Here is a 15,653-nt window from a genome sequence, read left to right as displayed (position 1 = left end):
CTGAGATTTGGATAGTTTGGCTCCAGAGTCTGCTTTCTCCATTATACTACCCCACCAAGTAGTCAAATAAGTACCAAAGAATATTTTGAATTTAGCAATTAGGTACTTAATCATACAGACAAGTAATTCCAGAGAACTGGGGACAGTTCACAGTAGATTGAGGATTGTGTGAATTACTAGGAAAAACGATTATAAGCAGCTCTTTTCGTAGTTACAACACTGAACTTCCTGAGATGCTTATTAAATTAAGAAATCTCACGAATGTTAAAATACAGCAATATTTGGCCAATTGTACATCTGTTTATTTAAATGTCAAACTGGTTCTTAAGTTTTTTGGAAAGCCTTTGAAAATCTGGTGAAAGGTATGTGCCTTTACCCCAGAAAAACGTTCACGTGTACATGCATACCGATAATCACACAGTATGTCAAGGGATCAAGAACTCCATAAAGCCTGTTCGTAACCCAGTGGTCCATGATCCCCCAGGTAAGAACCGCAGATGTGTAGAATGTGGAACTCAAAGGTAAGCACCCAGAAGCTTTGTAAACTGTCCAGCTCTGGTGAATTGGAAAAACTGTATAGTTTGAACTAACTTTGTGGATGAAATGCTTTCTTGGAAGATTGTCTACAAAAAAAGATTCTATTTTCCTATAGTACATTTTAGGGAGCTGGTTATACAGAAAAATATTTTGGTCTCAGTGCCACAAAATCACACATTTAAGGATCTTAAAGTTTTCTACTTTTATCAGTAGGAAGTCTGGCAAAAGCAAGTTAAGTCAAATGGATAATTATTTTTGCACACACAGTGTTTAATGCTACATGTGTAAGAAAACATCTCATAATTTAATTTCCCATCTTATTGGGAGTTTGTATGACTAAAGGCTTGAACGTTGGTGGTCACACAATTAAGACTTTTTGGTTCATGTAATTAGCAAAACTGATTAAACCCTCCCCTGCTTGTCTTCAAACAGCTCAGCAAAAAGGTGAAGTGCAGTGGGTGTATAGCTGTTATCACTATAATTGCAAATAAACTGGTTGGACCAAATAGTTTGTACTGTAAAGGCCCCCAAAGAAAATTTATAGCATGTTACATAATTTGAGATAGAATGGGCAAATTGAGTCTCACATCCTATTCTTATTCGTTACAGCAATGGTTGACCCAACAGTGTAAACTTCTCGAGAAGTTTAGTCACTCAGTTCTAATAAAGTTTGTTTCAAGTGCTGTAACTGAAACCATATTTTAGATTAGAAAAACTGTTGGAAATTTGACTTTCACATACTAACCAAGACATCCAATTTTTTTTCTTCCATAACCTTCATTTACTGAGAACTATGTATTAGGCATTTTATACATGTTATTACAATCCTCATAACCATTTTCCCAGCTTGCCCAAGGCCACACAGCAAACAAATACTTAGGTTCAACTCCAGAACTGCTGGATGCCTACCCAGCACACCATTCTGGCTTCTGTTCCTGAACAATCATGCAGACATGTTCAGCTTGAGCATTTGGCATTTTGCTTTGTCCTGTCAAGTTATTTAATTTGCTTTTTTTGGGAAAGGTATATCTATTTTAACAATTTCATTCCATTCCCTTATTTTATTATTATTCCGTTCTCTTTAATTTTTTTTGTCATTTCTCCTGTATTCCTTGTTGATGTTTTAATTGCTTTTTTCTCATTGAGTTCTTTTTTTTTTTTTTGAAGGCATATACCGTGTTTATCCATTGCAAGAGTTAACATTAAAATGTCCATACTACCCAAAGCAATCCATAGATTCAATGCTCATTGAGTTCTTATTTGCCATTTCTCATCCTTGGTTTGACTTTTTCATTTGGTCTCAACGTTAATTCAACATTTTTCCACATCTGATTCATGTAAAATGTAGCAAAATGATTTTTTAATCTTCCCTTCCTAGTCCTTTTGCCCATTCTCTCTTTTCCTCACTTCTTTTTCTCCCTTTCCATTTTACTTCATTTTCCTAGATGCTGTTTTTACTGAGGAGTTGATGTCATCCTTCAACTCTGCTTTGTAAGCAAGAGCTTCAAAATCAACTATTATGTGTATTCTTTATTTTTAGACCTTAGTTTATCTTCCCTTTTATTGCTTTTATAATACACTATGTTCTCTTATTACTTAATCCAGATATGCCCCTGCTTTAAGGAATCCCTTTACTAAAAATTCCAGACATGGCCAGAATTCTTTAAGAACAAGCTTCACTGGTTTGCCTTCTATATTTAGGGCGTCGGCTCCAGCTTGTAGCATCGATAACTCTGAAGTACCCCTGTCTATCCTCACACTGGAGGTCCAGACCCAAATTTTTTGCTGCTTATTGGATATCTGTGTCTGAACAGCCCATAAATATGTAATTGCATCTAAAACATTACCTCCACTTCAACACTGGAAGGTAAAAACTACCTTGGGCTTCCTGCTGTATTTCAGGTTTTAGACATCACCTTTACCTGAGCTACAAGTCATGAACTACATTTGATTCCTGATTTTGCCTTCCGCCTCTCAACTGTTAACCGAAGTCTGTTTTTAATAACCACTCATACATCGCTTCCTTTCCCTTGGCCTTAGATTCAAGCTCTCATTAACTTTAACTTGGACTCTTGCAGTGGCCTCCTTACTACTATCCTTACATAGGTCCCTTTTCCAACCCAGCGCTACCATGTTAGCACCAGAAATTTTCCTAAGGAGTTGATCATACCCCCATTCCCTATAGAATAAAAGATCACATGCCCCACAGTCTGCCTCCCACAGTCTGTGCTTTGTGTCACTCCAGACTCATCCGCCACTTCCCGCCCCCCACCTCTTTTGTTCGAGCCCTGCCATATTATCTGTTCTCTGCCAGCCAGGCACTTTACCTTGTGCCTTGGCTCATTAGGACCTTCTCTCCAGAACGTCTTTTTGTAAACCATACCCCCCTCTTTTTCCCTTTTGATTTAAAAGAATCTAAAGGTCTGCTTATCTTTCAAAGACCCAGCTCCAATGTCTGCCTTGGAAAGCCTTTCTGATGGTCTCATGTGTGTCTTCCCACCAACCTGGGAGAAACTACGCTTTCATCCTCCTGTAGCAACTTGTCTACATTTCTAGTGTAGAACTCAACAATTTAGAATAGTGGTCACTGGGTGCTTGTCTGTCTCCTTGGCACTCAGTACAATGGCTGACGTTAGAGGGACTCAGCGGTATTTGCAGAATGGGTATGTTGACTTAAAAAAGATTATGTGTGAGTTTTCTGTAACTGGGCTATTCTGCAAGTCATGGATATGTACATCATTTGAGTAAAAGAAAAAAACGAGTGGAATAAAATGGCATAGGGCTAGTAAGGGAATGGGGAAGGAAAGAGGCACGTTAAAAAGAAGTCACAACAAAAGTCCAACAGAAAGATTCTGTATGTAGTGAACAGATTGGAGAAGAGGAAGAGAATAATATAGCAAGTGAAATCAGTCCTTTAGGGCAGAGACAATTGAAAGGTAAGAGGGTGAAGAGGGAGGAGGGTGGGGCATAGAGGTAAATTAGGCTTGAAACCAAACATGAAGTCAGACTGGCCATCTCGGGCTGGCCCTGTTCTTAGTTGACCACAGAGCCTTTGTGCCTGTGGTTGCTTTTATGTTGTGTGGATAGTAGTAAATGAGCTTTTCATGTCACTTAACTCCTTACCAGTTTGTTATCTAAAAAAGTGACTTCACCCTGACCGGTGTGACTCGGTTTGTTTGTCCCATCCCACAAAGCGAAAGGTCACCAGTTTGATCCCAGGTCAGGACACATGCCAGGGTTGCAACTTTTGTCCCCAGTTGGGGCTCATATGAGAAGCAATCAATCAATGCGTCTCGCCCTTTCTTTCTGCCTCCCTTCCTCTCTTTCTAGAAATAAGTAAAATCTTAAAAAAAAAAAAAGGTGACTCCAGTTCAATAACAAATACCTTGACTGACATGCCCTATAAAAGAAGACATATTTTACCATGTCCCAGTTACGAAACTGGTGTAAGGCTTAGTTTTGACCAACTGATGGCAGTTTCCACCTGCCCAACTTCTCCCAGTGGTTCCCTTGCAACTAGTGTAGGTAGACAATGAAGTTTGTAGGGCTGGGCACGCAAGGGCAGGTGGTACGACCTATGGAAGTAAAGACTGAAGAGCACATCAATTTGTATGTTTTTTGTTCGACCATTTTGTTAACATGCAGAGTGTGTTTATCTGCCCACCTAGAAGTGTAAAATAAATGTACTCTGACCTTCAAATTGGTTTTCTTTGATTTTTTTTTTTATCTTTACATTCTGCTTTCTCTTCCATCTTTCACAAACTCAATTTTCCCCAGTAACAGAGTTGGGACTTACTATTAACAAAACTCTATGCGCCAAAGAGCCTTTAAAAAATAATAATAGTAAAACAGTGGTTTTAATCTTTTAAGATAGTAATGGGATGTAAAGTACAGGATAGAGAATACAGCCAATAATATTGTAACAATTATGTATGGTGACAGGTGAGTACTAGACTTACCAGGTGATCACTTGATAATTTCTGTAAATGTCTAATCACTATGTTATACACCTGAAACTAATGCAATATTGTAACCATAGTTGAAAAATTAAAAATTAAAAACACTAAATTAAATACTAAAGAACTTACAAGCTAAAGTTTAAGATCTGCTATGGCCCATGCACTTGTTTGTGGGATTTTGGTAAATATATTTTTGTTGCTTTTGCTACAATAACCCTGTAGCCTTGTTAAAATCCTATACAATCCGATACAAAGCTTATTTATGTCCACCAGTTAGGTGAACACTATGGGACAAGGCTGATGAAGCATAGAGTTTACATGAGGGTACAACAGAGACAAATTCCTGGCGTCCCATGCAGCAGGTCTGGGCAGGTGAGGGGGAGGACACACCAAACTGGGGACTGGGGAGATCTGGCTTCTAGACCCAGCTCCCCACTCTGCCCCTGTGGGACTTGAGGTGAGTTATTTAGGCCTCAGTTTCCCATGGTTGAAAAGGGGAGTGGTGTCTGCTAGCCTACCTCACGTGGATTATTGGAGGATAAAGGCAGGTAAAAATGCAATCATGGTTCAGTGCCTTATGAACTGTTAAGTGGCCTGTAAGTGCCACAGAATGCCACTATTATCATTACTGTTATTGTTACTCTAACTTAAGGGAAACATTCATGACCAGCACAATCCGCCTTTTCCTCTGGAAACTAACAGCTCAGTCCCATGACGATTCTACTCTTGATGGAGCAGCCTCCCGGCCTGGCTGTACTGCCGCATGTAGGATCCCTTAGCACCGCCCCGTCCCTGGGTTATGACTTACCGTTTCCAGAAGAGGGAAGCAAAACTCCAACCCAAAGGCTCTTGTCACTTCCTCAAAGTGTCTAACATAGTGTTTCCTTGAGAGGTCACAACTACACTGCAAAGAGAATAGCATATTTATTTATTTATTTATTTATTTGCTAGTCTTTAAATTTTTTTTAATTACAGTTTATATTCAATGTTATTTTGTATTAATTTCAGATGTACAGCACAGTGGTTAATCATATACTTTACAAGGCATTCCCTCTGATATTTCCAGTACCCACCTGGCTCCATACATAGTTATTACAATATTATTGACTATATTCCCTATGAGGTGCTTTACATCCCTGTGACTATTTTATAACTACCACTTTGGACTTCTTAACCGCTTTTTCAAGCAGCCCCCTAACCCCCTACCCTCTGGCAACCATCAGTCTGTTAAGAGAGCAGCTTCTAACAAATGGTCTTTAAGTGACAGATGAGACATATCTCATTATTATAAATGCTACAATATAACACACATTCACTCATTTCTAATAATATTTTGTCTTTTCTGTATCCTCTGAAGAAAATAATTTGGGCTGTTCCTTTAATCTCATTTTAATGATTTGACTGGTGTAACCAGAAACTCTTAGCCATGTTTTCCCGTTTAACTCCAGAATTTTACATCTCACATAGCACTGGTTTTTAAATATTGTTTTTAGTAAGAAGAAAGTAAGTTGTTCAGGGCTGATTCTTTCCATTTAAGATGCCTACCTAAGTTCAAAAAATGATCCCCGACACTGTCTAAATGTGTCTGTCATAGACTGTGTCTATGTCATTTGGAGCAAATGTTATTTGTATCTAGTCTTTCTTATTGTTGCATTATTCAAACTTGTTTTAAAATGTCCTTGTGCTTTTATACTGTGTAAGAACTCCAGCAGCTAACAGCTGAACTGTTTCACTAGCATACAAGGTCCTCTATATTTTCGAGTGAGGTTGCAAGCCACTCTCCCCAACTTTGAGATACATTTTCTCATCTGTTATCAGAATACCTGCTCTGTGCTTAAAGAGAAAAGTGCAGGGAGACGCTCCATGTATCAAGAGAGTCTCAAGCGCTGGGTGCTTATTCTCTCTTCATAAGTGATAAAAAGAGCCAATTCTGAATCTGATGCTTTTTCTGCCTGTTTTACTAAATCAGGGTACAAAGGCATTCAGTTACCGTTTTTCAATTTCTTCTGCTCTTGTCAGTTCATTTCTGGCTCTGCTCTTTTGAAAGGAAAAAAGAAAAGACTTTCCCATTCCAACCCCCTCTACCACCACCTCCAAGCCAGAGTCATCTTTCCGTTCCAGCTAAACCTCTTCCTGTTCTTAAGAATTGCATCACATTCTTGGCATAATGTAGACCAACACCCCCATGTGGGCACCAGGGAGTGTGCGGGCCTTTATTGGTTGAAAGTTCCTGTCTGGTGAGCACAGAGTAAGTCCCTCACTTCCTGACTTCCAGCCCTGGCTGAATTCATCTCTGGAAAAAAAAAAATATTCCTTGGATTTTTGTTTGTTTATAAATCCCCTTCACCTCAAATTGGCAGTTACAGAATAGTCACAGGGATGTAAAGTACAGCTTTGGGAATATAGTCAATAATATTGTGATAACTATATGTGGCGCCAGGTCAGTACGGGAAATATTGAGGGGAACACTATGTCAAGTAGGTGATTGCCTAACCACTAAACTGTACACCTGAAACCAGTACAGAATAAAATTGAAAGATAAATAAATAAATAAATAAATAAATAAATAAATAAATCCACTTCACTTCAGCCCAATCCTGGAACGAGCAAGATTTTTACCAAGTAGGAACTGTGTGGAAGGTCACTTGGGGGAGAGGGTGGAGTATGCACACCTTGCTGTCTGCCTTTGCTGTTTCTAATTCTTCATCTCTCTCTCTCTCTCTTTTCAACTCAGTCTAATCTGGCGTAGGCTCCCACTGCGCTGAAGGAGCTTTTGCTTAGAACAGTAGTGCTCCCTCTGTCACTAAATGCAATGGACACATCGGTCTTTATCTTATGTGTCTCTAAGTAGCTGATGCTATTGACCTCCTTGAAAGACCCACTGTCTTCCTTTGGTTTCCATGCACTGGTATTTTTGTCCTGCCTTAGTCAGGGATCCTCAGTGTTCTTTGCAAGCTCCTCCTTCTCTATGAACTTCTTAAGTGTTGGGGTTCCTCAGGCTCCTGACCCACATCAGCCTCTTTTCCCTCTGCGCGTTCTCTGAGAAATCTCATCCCCTTCCATGTCTGGTTGAGGTCTATATGCCAGTGACTTCCAGATCTCTACCCCCTGCCACTGAACTCCAGACATACATTTAATTGCCTTCTAGAACTTCTATTGGAAATTCCTGGAACCATATTAATTCACTCACTCAAATAAGGTTCTAATGTTCCTTACCCAAATATATACCATAACATTCACCTACTGCTCTCGCCAGAAACCTAGGATTCATCCTTGATTACTCTTTTGCTCACCCTCCACATTTAATCAACAACCAAATTCAGTAAAATCTACTTCTTCGAATCTTCCCATTTATTCTCATCCCCACCTGGCTTAAGTGATCACCTCTGGATTTTTGCAACTCTTTGCTAGTTTTCCGCCTTCAGTTTCTTTCCCCTTGGATGAATGTCCACCAGCGACCAGAAAGTTTTTTGTAAATGCAAGTCTGATCAATTTACCTCTCTCTGTTTAAAATCATGTTGTTCCTTCTAACTATCTATCCTTAGGCTAGAGTCCAATCTTTTAGGCGGGGCTCATAAGCCCTTTGGGCCCAGCAGCCTGCCCAGCAGCCACCAGTCCACACTCCACTCACGATGGATTCCAGTGTTTCAAACACACCTGCTTCCTCTTGCTCCTAGGCTTTCACAGATGCTCTTTCCTTTACGTGGAACAACCTAGTATAGGACCTTGAACGTAGCTAATCTAAATCTCACCCCCCCAATTGTCAGTTATCTTGTTCCTGAATTAAAATTGGATTGGGACACTTCATTTTATTTTTTTTTATAACTTTTGGGAAGCAGATCTGAAACTCTCCAGTACCCACTGCCTTTCTTTTCCTTTTTTCTTTTTTTTTTTTTTTCAATTTATTGAGGAAGGAGGGGTGGGGAAGAGAGAACACTGGTTTGTTGTGCCACTTATTTATGCATTCACTGGGTGCTTCTGGTATGTGCCCTGACCAGGAATCAAACCCTCAACCTTGGTGTATCAGGGCAATGCTCTCACCAACTGAACCATCTGGCCTGGGCTACTTCAATTTTAATTAATTCTTTTTAAATTGGTAAACATGCTTTTAAACTAAATTTATTGGGGTAACATAGGTTGATAACATTGTATAAACTTCAGGTGTACCACTTTGTAGTACAACATCTGTATTCTCTACTATGTGTTCCCGACCTGACATTGGTCTCCTTCTGCCACCCAGTATTTGACCCCTTTTACCCTCTTTGTCCTCCCCCAGCTCCTTTGGATTTAGTGAAATCTTGAATTAACCTTATTTCATCCTATATATTTCTTATTTCTTTGAAAAATATTTCCAAGGCTATGTTCTCATGAAAATGTATTTGAACAAATTAACTTAGACCAGGATTGACTTTTACCATGGCTGAATGTGAACTGGAACATGTGTTTTAAATTACTGGAATGTTTTCTTCATTGTTCATCATGACATTTTATCTTTGGAAATTTTTTTCTCATTTCCAGCTGACTTCTATCACTTTCCTTTCTCACCTCTCAACCTTCCCCTCTCAACCTTCCCCTCTGGTTGCCCTATACTTGCTCCTTGGTGGATCCAGCTTGCACGCAGCAGTAGCTGCTGTAGGGCCCTGGTTAAAACAGACTGGCTCAGACTGCAACAGGAAAGCTCTGAATCGAAAGCAAAGGAGAGGAAGCACAAACCGATACCCACCGCAAAGCTGCTGAGTGCCCAGCATGACCCAAGCCGCACCCTCTGATGAGGAGTCTTGTGGAGGAGTCAGAAGCCACAGGGTTTAATAAATCATCAGCACAGCCTGTTCTCCACTTCCCCCGGTCCAGCCTTCCTGGGTCACCGTGAGTGTCACCAGGTACTGGCCTAAGAAGGTGGGTGATGATGGAAAAACCTCCAGAGAGGCAGAGGCTGAAGGCAAGTCCCTGAAGTGAATGATTATGGACCATTCATCTCAAACTTCCCACATGGTCCAGCTCCATGAGCAGGAAGGGCCTGGGTACACGAGTGTTTCTAATAGGTCTCCACCTAGGGTGAAACCCACATTCCCTAAAAGCATCTTTGCTACCTGCCTAAAAAGCTGCTGCTTTCCACCCCACCCCCCAATTTTATAACTGCAGATAAAGGCCCTGTGAGATACAAGTGAACTTCACATTCACATTGAGTTGCAAATAGTATTTCCAGATTCTTTCCTGACTTCAGTAGAGGGAGAAGGACATAGGGAAGAGATGTGAGCATCAAAGATATACTTCACCTACTTTGTGCTTTTGCCGTGGTCTCTCCTGACTACCTGCATGTGTCCCCTCTGCTACTGAGGAGCTACTTAATCCTCAGCAGCCTGAATTACAGAGAAGGGATGGACAGTGTGGGGAAATGTGCAGGGACTTCGCCTGGATTTTAAACACTGGTCAGGTTGGGAAGTCCTTGGAATGCTGGTCTCCCAGAGGCTCATTACATCGGAATGTGGGGAAACGAAAGCTGCGCCCTGTGTTCGCAGCTGGAGATGCAGAGCCCTGAAGACAGGGGTGGCCCTCTGTGTCTGACGGAAAGGCTGCTGTGCTTGGCTGGAAGTGGGCACTGTGTCTTCACAGAGTGCCAGACTCACACTTCAGATAACAGAACAGGAAGTACGGTTAGTGCAGCTGGGAGGGGAGAGAACTGTGTACCCAAGACCATGAAGTTACTCCTTGGCTTCTTTGCATCGTGCTTTTCTGCCCTGTAAGTGTTTCTGTCCTGTAAGTGACTGGTCTTTGCGAAGCACTAGGAAGCAGGTGACATCTGCCTCAGGCAACCTCCTGCTCCTGCAGCATCCTCACCCCCTCCTAGCAGGCTTAGCTCCTTGAGACTCTTCAACTCAGAAAATCTTTCAGGATCTAGATCATTAATGGGGTTGCAATGGAGGAAGTATAGGTATGTTGATAGGAGGTGAAAGAAACAATTCTGGAGTATGGGGACCTTCTTTTCTCACAAGGCCAGGGCTACAAGTTCTAAAAACGTGGTCTCTGTTTTGCAACCCCAACAGCAGTGAATTGGAACAGATCCTAATTAAAGGGGTTTGAGGTCAGATGACTTTGTTTTGAAATAACCCTTCCCACTCCCTCCCTTTCTCCCTCCCTCCTTGCCTCCATCCTCCCTTTCTCCCTTTCTTTCTTCCCTTCAGAAAGGAAGGGAGGGGAGTGTAACCGTAGAATGGGAAGCTCCTTGGAGCTCCGAGGAATGTTGCAAGCTTCCCTGCCCAGAGTTTGCCCGCTTTCTTCAGAGATCAAGGACATTCCTCTTGTTAAACCCTCAAGCTGTGTTTAATACTTGTGCATGTCCAAGCTGCAGGAGCTGAGTGACTGTGCTCCCCAGGTGTGATCCTTCAGCTTATGACCTGCCTTTGTATATTACATTCCGTAGATAAGGGAAATTAACAATATGACTGCAAAGAGGGGGAGACAGGGAGTGTGAAAAAGCTTACTTATGAAAGAAGACGCATAGGTTGGCAGGAGGGCATGTGGAGTGAGGTTTAGGTATGTTTACACACTTGAGGAGAAAGGAGTAAGCGATCTTAAGCAAGTCACTTCATTCCTAAGCTTTGATTTTCTCATGGTTGGGGGAGGTGGTTCTATAAAGATTAAAGTTAAATAGAAATCAAGTGCATGGTAGAGGCTTATATGCTGCAAAGCCCTTCACACGTGTTAATTATTATAACCATCGTCATCTAGTGACTGTGCGGATGAGTAAGCCCTGGCCACAGCTCTCTGTCTCTGTCTTTTCCACCCTACCCGACAGGGCCATGAAGGAGACAGGGACTCTGGAGCAGGCAGGCCCAGGCCCCACAGAAAAGGCTACTGGTAAGGGATTTGCATCTCGCCCTGCTTTAACCTTTGAGGGGGTGACGTGTGCATGTGCGCATGCGCACAATGAGTTAACCATTGAACTGTTTCACTTTGCCCATATTCTTATTTTAAAATTCTTATTCAAAAAATGAGCACATTTTAGATCCAACATCTCCCCTAAAAGCTCTAATTTAGGGAAAACATTGTTAGAAATTAAAAAATACTCTTCTTAAGATGCAAGGAAATGTACAAATAAGATTCTACACATAGATTTCTGCTTAGACAAAGGAGCACTGTCCTAGAAGTACCCAATGTTAATCCCCAGCTTTGTTTGTAGGAAGGGCTTAACCTTTCATTTTCTCTGGCTAGTTGCAGAATCACATTATAATTTTGCTCTGATACAAATTTAGTGACAGCAATCACGACTGAGTGTTCCAATTCACTGCAGTGCTCGTATACTTGAACCAAACAATTCCCGTGGGCTTTACACAGCATTATATACGCCACGAATTGGTGAAGGCTTCCCCTCAGTCGTTTGCTTTGCAGCTTTGCTTTGACCCCCACCCCCCCCACCCCATGTGTACACAGCCGGCAATAAAGCTCTCCTGCAAACCCCACTCCCACATTTCCTTTCCCTGGTGCAACCTTGAGATGATTTATGCCTTCATTTCTGGGTGCATCTCTTTGCCTATTCCTTATCATCCCTCCTCCTTCCCTCAGTCCATCCTCCTCCTCCCCATGGCCCCTCTCCGCCTCTGGCTTTTATCCCTAGCAACCCTTAGGGCAGTTCTCATAGCATGCTCCTCCATGCATTACAGGAACAAATTTTTTTAGGGCACTGAATGGAACAATCTGGTGTCTTTTTCCAATAGTGAACATGAAGCCACTTAAAAAAAATAGCTTTATTGAGGTATGATTTAAACACTGTAGAGTTCACATGTTTAAAGTGTAAAATGCAATGGGTTTTAGTATACAGAGTTGTACATCCATCACATTCATTAATTTTAGAACATTTTCATTATCCCCAAAGGAACTGTACCCATTAGCAGTCACTCACCATTTCCACTTCCCCTAATTCTTGGCACTCACTAGTCTATTTTCAGTTTCTACAGATCTACATATTCTAAATGTTTTATATAAGTGAGACCACACAATAGGTGGTCTTTTGTGACTGAGTTTTTTCACCTAGCATAATAGTTTTGAGGTTCAACCACATTGTAAGATGTATCTATACCTCTTTCCTTTTTGTTGCTAAATAAGGTTCCATCATATGGTTAAATCACTTTTTGTTTATCCATTCATCAGTTGGTAGACATCTGGTTTGTTTACACTTTTGAGTCTACAAATAAAGGTGGTATGAACACTGATGTACAAGTTTTTGTGTGGGCATATGTTTGCACTTCTCTTGGGTAGATACCTAGGATTGGAATTGGTAGGTCATACAGAAACTCTATTTTTAGCATTTAGAGGAACTGCTAAACTGCTTTCTGAAGTGGCTGCACTATTTTACTTTTCCATCAGCAATATATGAGGGTTCTAATTTACCTACATCCTCACCAAAAGTTGTTATTGTCTGCTCTTTTAATTGTAGCTATTCTAGTGGGTATCTCATTGGGATTAAAAAAAAATTCTTGTAGCCCTGGGTGGTGTGGCTCAGAGGATTGAGTGCTGGCTTGTGAACCAAAGTGTCACTGGTTCAATTCCTAGTCAGGGCACATGCCTGGGTTGGGGGCCAGGTCCCCAGTGAGGGACACATAAGAGGCAACCACACATTGATGTTTCTCTCCCTCTCTTTCTCCTTTCCTTCCCCTCTCTCTAAAAATAAATACATAAAATCTTTCTTAAAATTCTGTGGTGTACTGGGTGATGCTCTAATCAACTGAGCTACCTGGCCAGGGCTCATTGTGATTTTAATTTGCATTTCCCCACTAACTTTCCATGTGTTTATTAGTTATTTGTATATTTACTCTAGAAAATGTTTATCATAACTGCCTATTTTTAAACTGGGTTATTTGTCTCTTTATTATTGAATTTAAGAGTTTTTAAGATTCTGTCCTGACTGGTGTGGCTTAATGAATTGAGTGCTGGCCTGTGAACCAAACAGTTGCCAGTTCGATTCCCAGTCAGTGCACATGCCTAGGTTGCAGGTCAGGTCCCCAGTGCATGCAAGAGGCAGCTGCACATTGATGTTTCTCTCCCTTTCTTTCTCCCTCCCTTCCCCTCTCTCTACAAATAAATAAATAAAATATTTTTTAAAAGTGTTTTAAAGATTTTATATAAAAATCCTTGATCAGATTTATGACTGGCAAATATTTTCTCCCTTTCACGTTCTTCATGATGTCTTTGAAACACAAAAGTTTTAAATTCAGATGAAATTCAACTCATCAATCTTCTCTCTTATCACTTGTGCTCTTGGTGTTGTCTCTAAGAAATCATTGCCTAACCAAGGTCACAGAGACTTACTCCCATGTTTACTTCTAAAGGTCTTATAGTTTTAACTCCTACATTTAGGTCTATGACCTATTTGAGTTAATTTTTATGTATGATATGATATTTGATAGAAGTCCAAATTCTTTTGCATGTTGGTATTCAATCATCCCAATAACATTTGCTGAAGAGACAATTCCTTCCTGTTGAATGCTTTCGGCTTCTTTGTTAAAAATCAAATGACTATAACTGTTAGGTTTTATTTGTGGATTCTTAACTCTGTTCCACTGATCTGTATGTCTGTCCTTATTCCAGTACCACACTGTCTTGAAGACCATCATTTTCCAGTAAGCTTTGAAATCAGGAAGTGTGAGTCCAACAACTTGTTCTTTTTCAAGATCATCTGGCTATTCTGAGTCCCTTGCCTTTCCATATGAACTTTAGGATCAGCAGAAACTGACCAACTGATCCTAAAATTCATAAAAAATCCCTCACTTTTAGTAAATGATACAAAAATTGTTCTTCCATACTAAGAATCAAATTGAACAAGGAGGATGAAACAAGTAGTCTTGGGAGTTGTGGAAAGCAGGGGTATCCTTGGAAAGGGGGACCAAACCACTGGAGGAGGGGAATAAAGGAGCCCAAAAGTTTGGTGAACTTCCCACCCTGGTGAGAGGAATGTTTATTCAGAGGAGGCAGTTTGATCTAGCACCAGGGGACATTGTGAAAGATAATTGAAATTGCTAAGTCCATTGATCTCTAGAAGAAAAAAAAGGTCTCTAAGCAAGCAGTATTGTCAGTTTGTTGATTCTTACCGAAGAAGATTCACATCTGACTAAAGGAAGCAGCTGGCCCTTTCTCAGGATAACACAAGGAAAAAAATGAAGAAATTCCTTCGAGTCTTTTCTTACCTCTCTGTGGCCAGCCCTAACCTTTGTTCATCTTTGTCACCCTGCCCCTTAATAATTTCCCCAAAAGAAGAGGGAGGAGAAGGAGAAAAAAGAAGAAAATCATAGTGGCAAAGAGGATAAGAGATACTAGGGATTGAAGAGGAATTCTGGAGCAGTTAAAGTGAAAGATCTTTAAGGTACTGCTGATAGAAAGTATTATGGAATATGACATTAAGTAGCAGAAACCATAAAGATGATCACATTCTTTGACTCAGTAATCCAACTCCTTATAGTTTATCCTAAGGAAATAAGGCAGCCAAAAAGCCTGAGTGGCAATGCTAATAAAAATGTTATCTGGAATAGCACCAGCAGGAACAACCTATATCTCTAAAATAAATGTTTTATGACATCATGACATGCAAAGAGGGAAAATTATCATACTGGCTCCACTGTCAAAATACACTGCGAATTGCATCACTTTTCACTGCATTCTCTGCTACCCTCAGTTGAAGTCACATCATCTCTCACCTGAATTGCAATGGCCTCCCAACTGCTTTTTCTCCTTTTACCCTTGTTCCCCACTCCCTACTCTCCTTTCAACACAGCGGTCATAGGAACCATTTAGGATTTTTTTTTTTCAGTTACAGTTGTCATTGGAGCCATTGAGAACAGTTAAACATGTATTTTCTCCATTTAAAAGCTTCCATGGCTTCGCTCCCATTTAGTATATAAAAGCTTATGTCTTTTGTTGGTCCCAGTCTCCCCACGCCGCTCCCTGCCCCACATCTGGCCTCTGTTACTCCCTGACCTCATCTGATACTACAATACTTTTCCTCTTGCACACTCCAGCCTGGCCATACCAGGCTCCTCACCGTTTCTTGAATACATCAGGTCTTCTCCTGCCTCAGCGACTTTGTACTCACTGTTCTGTCTTCTCCCAGATATCCACTCGGCTCATGCCCTCACCCTCTTAAACGTTACAGGTGAGCTTTCTTTC

Source organism: Phyllostomus discolor, chromosome 14, assembly GCF_004126475.2.
Source record: "Phyllostomus discolor isolate MPI-MPIP mPhyDis1 chromosome 14, mPhyDis1.pri.v3, whole genome shotgun sequence".
Lineage (NCBI taxonomy): Eukaryota > Metazoa > Chordata > Mammalia > Chiroptera > Phyllostomidae > Phyllostomus > Phyllostomus discolor.
The sequence above is the reverse complement of the archived record's forward strand: the minus strand, read 5'-3'. Positions refer to the sequence as shown.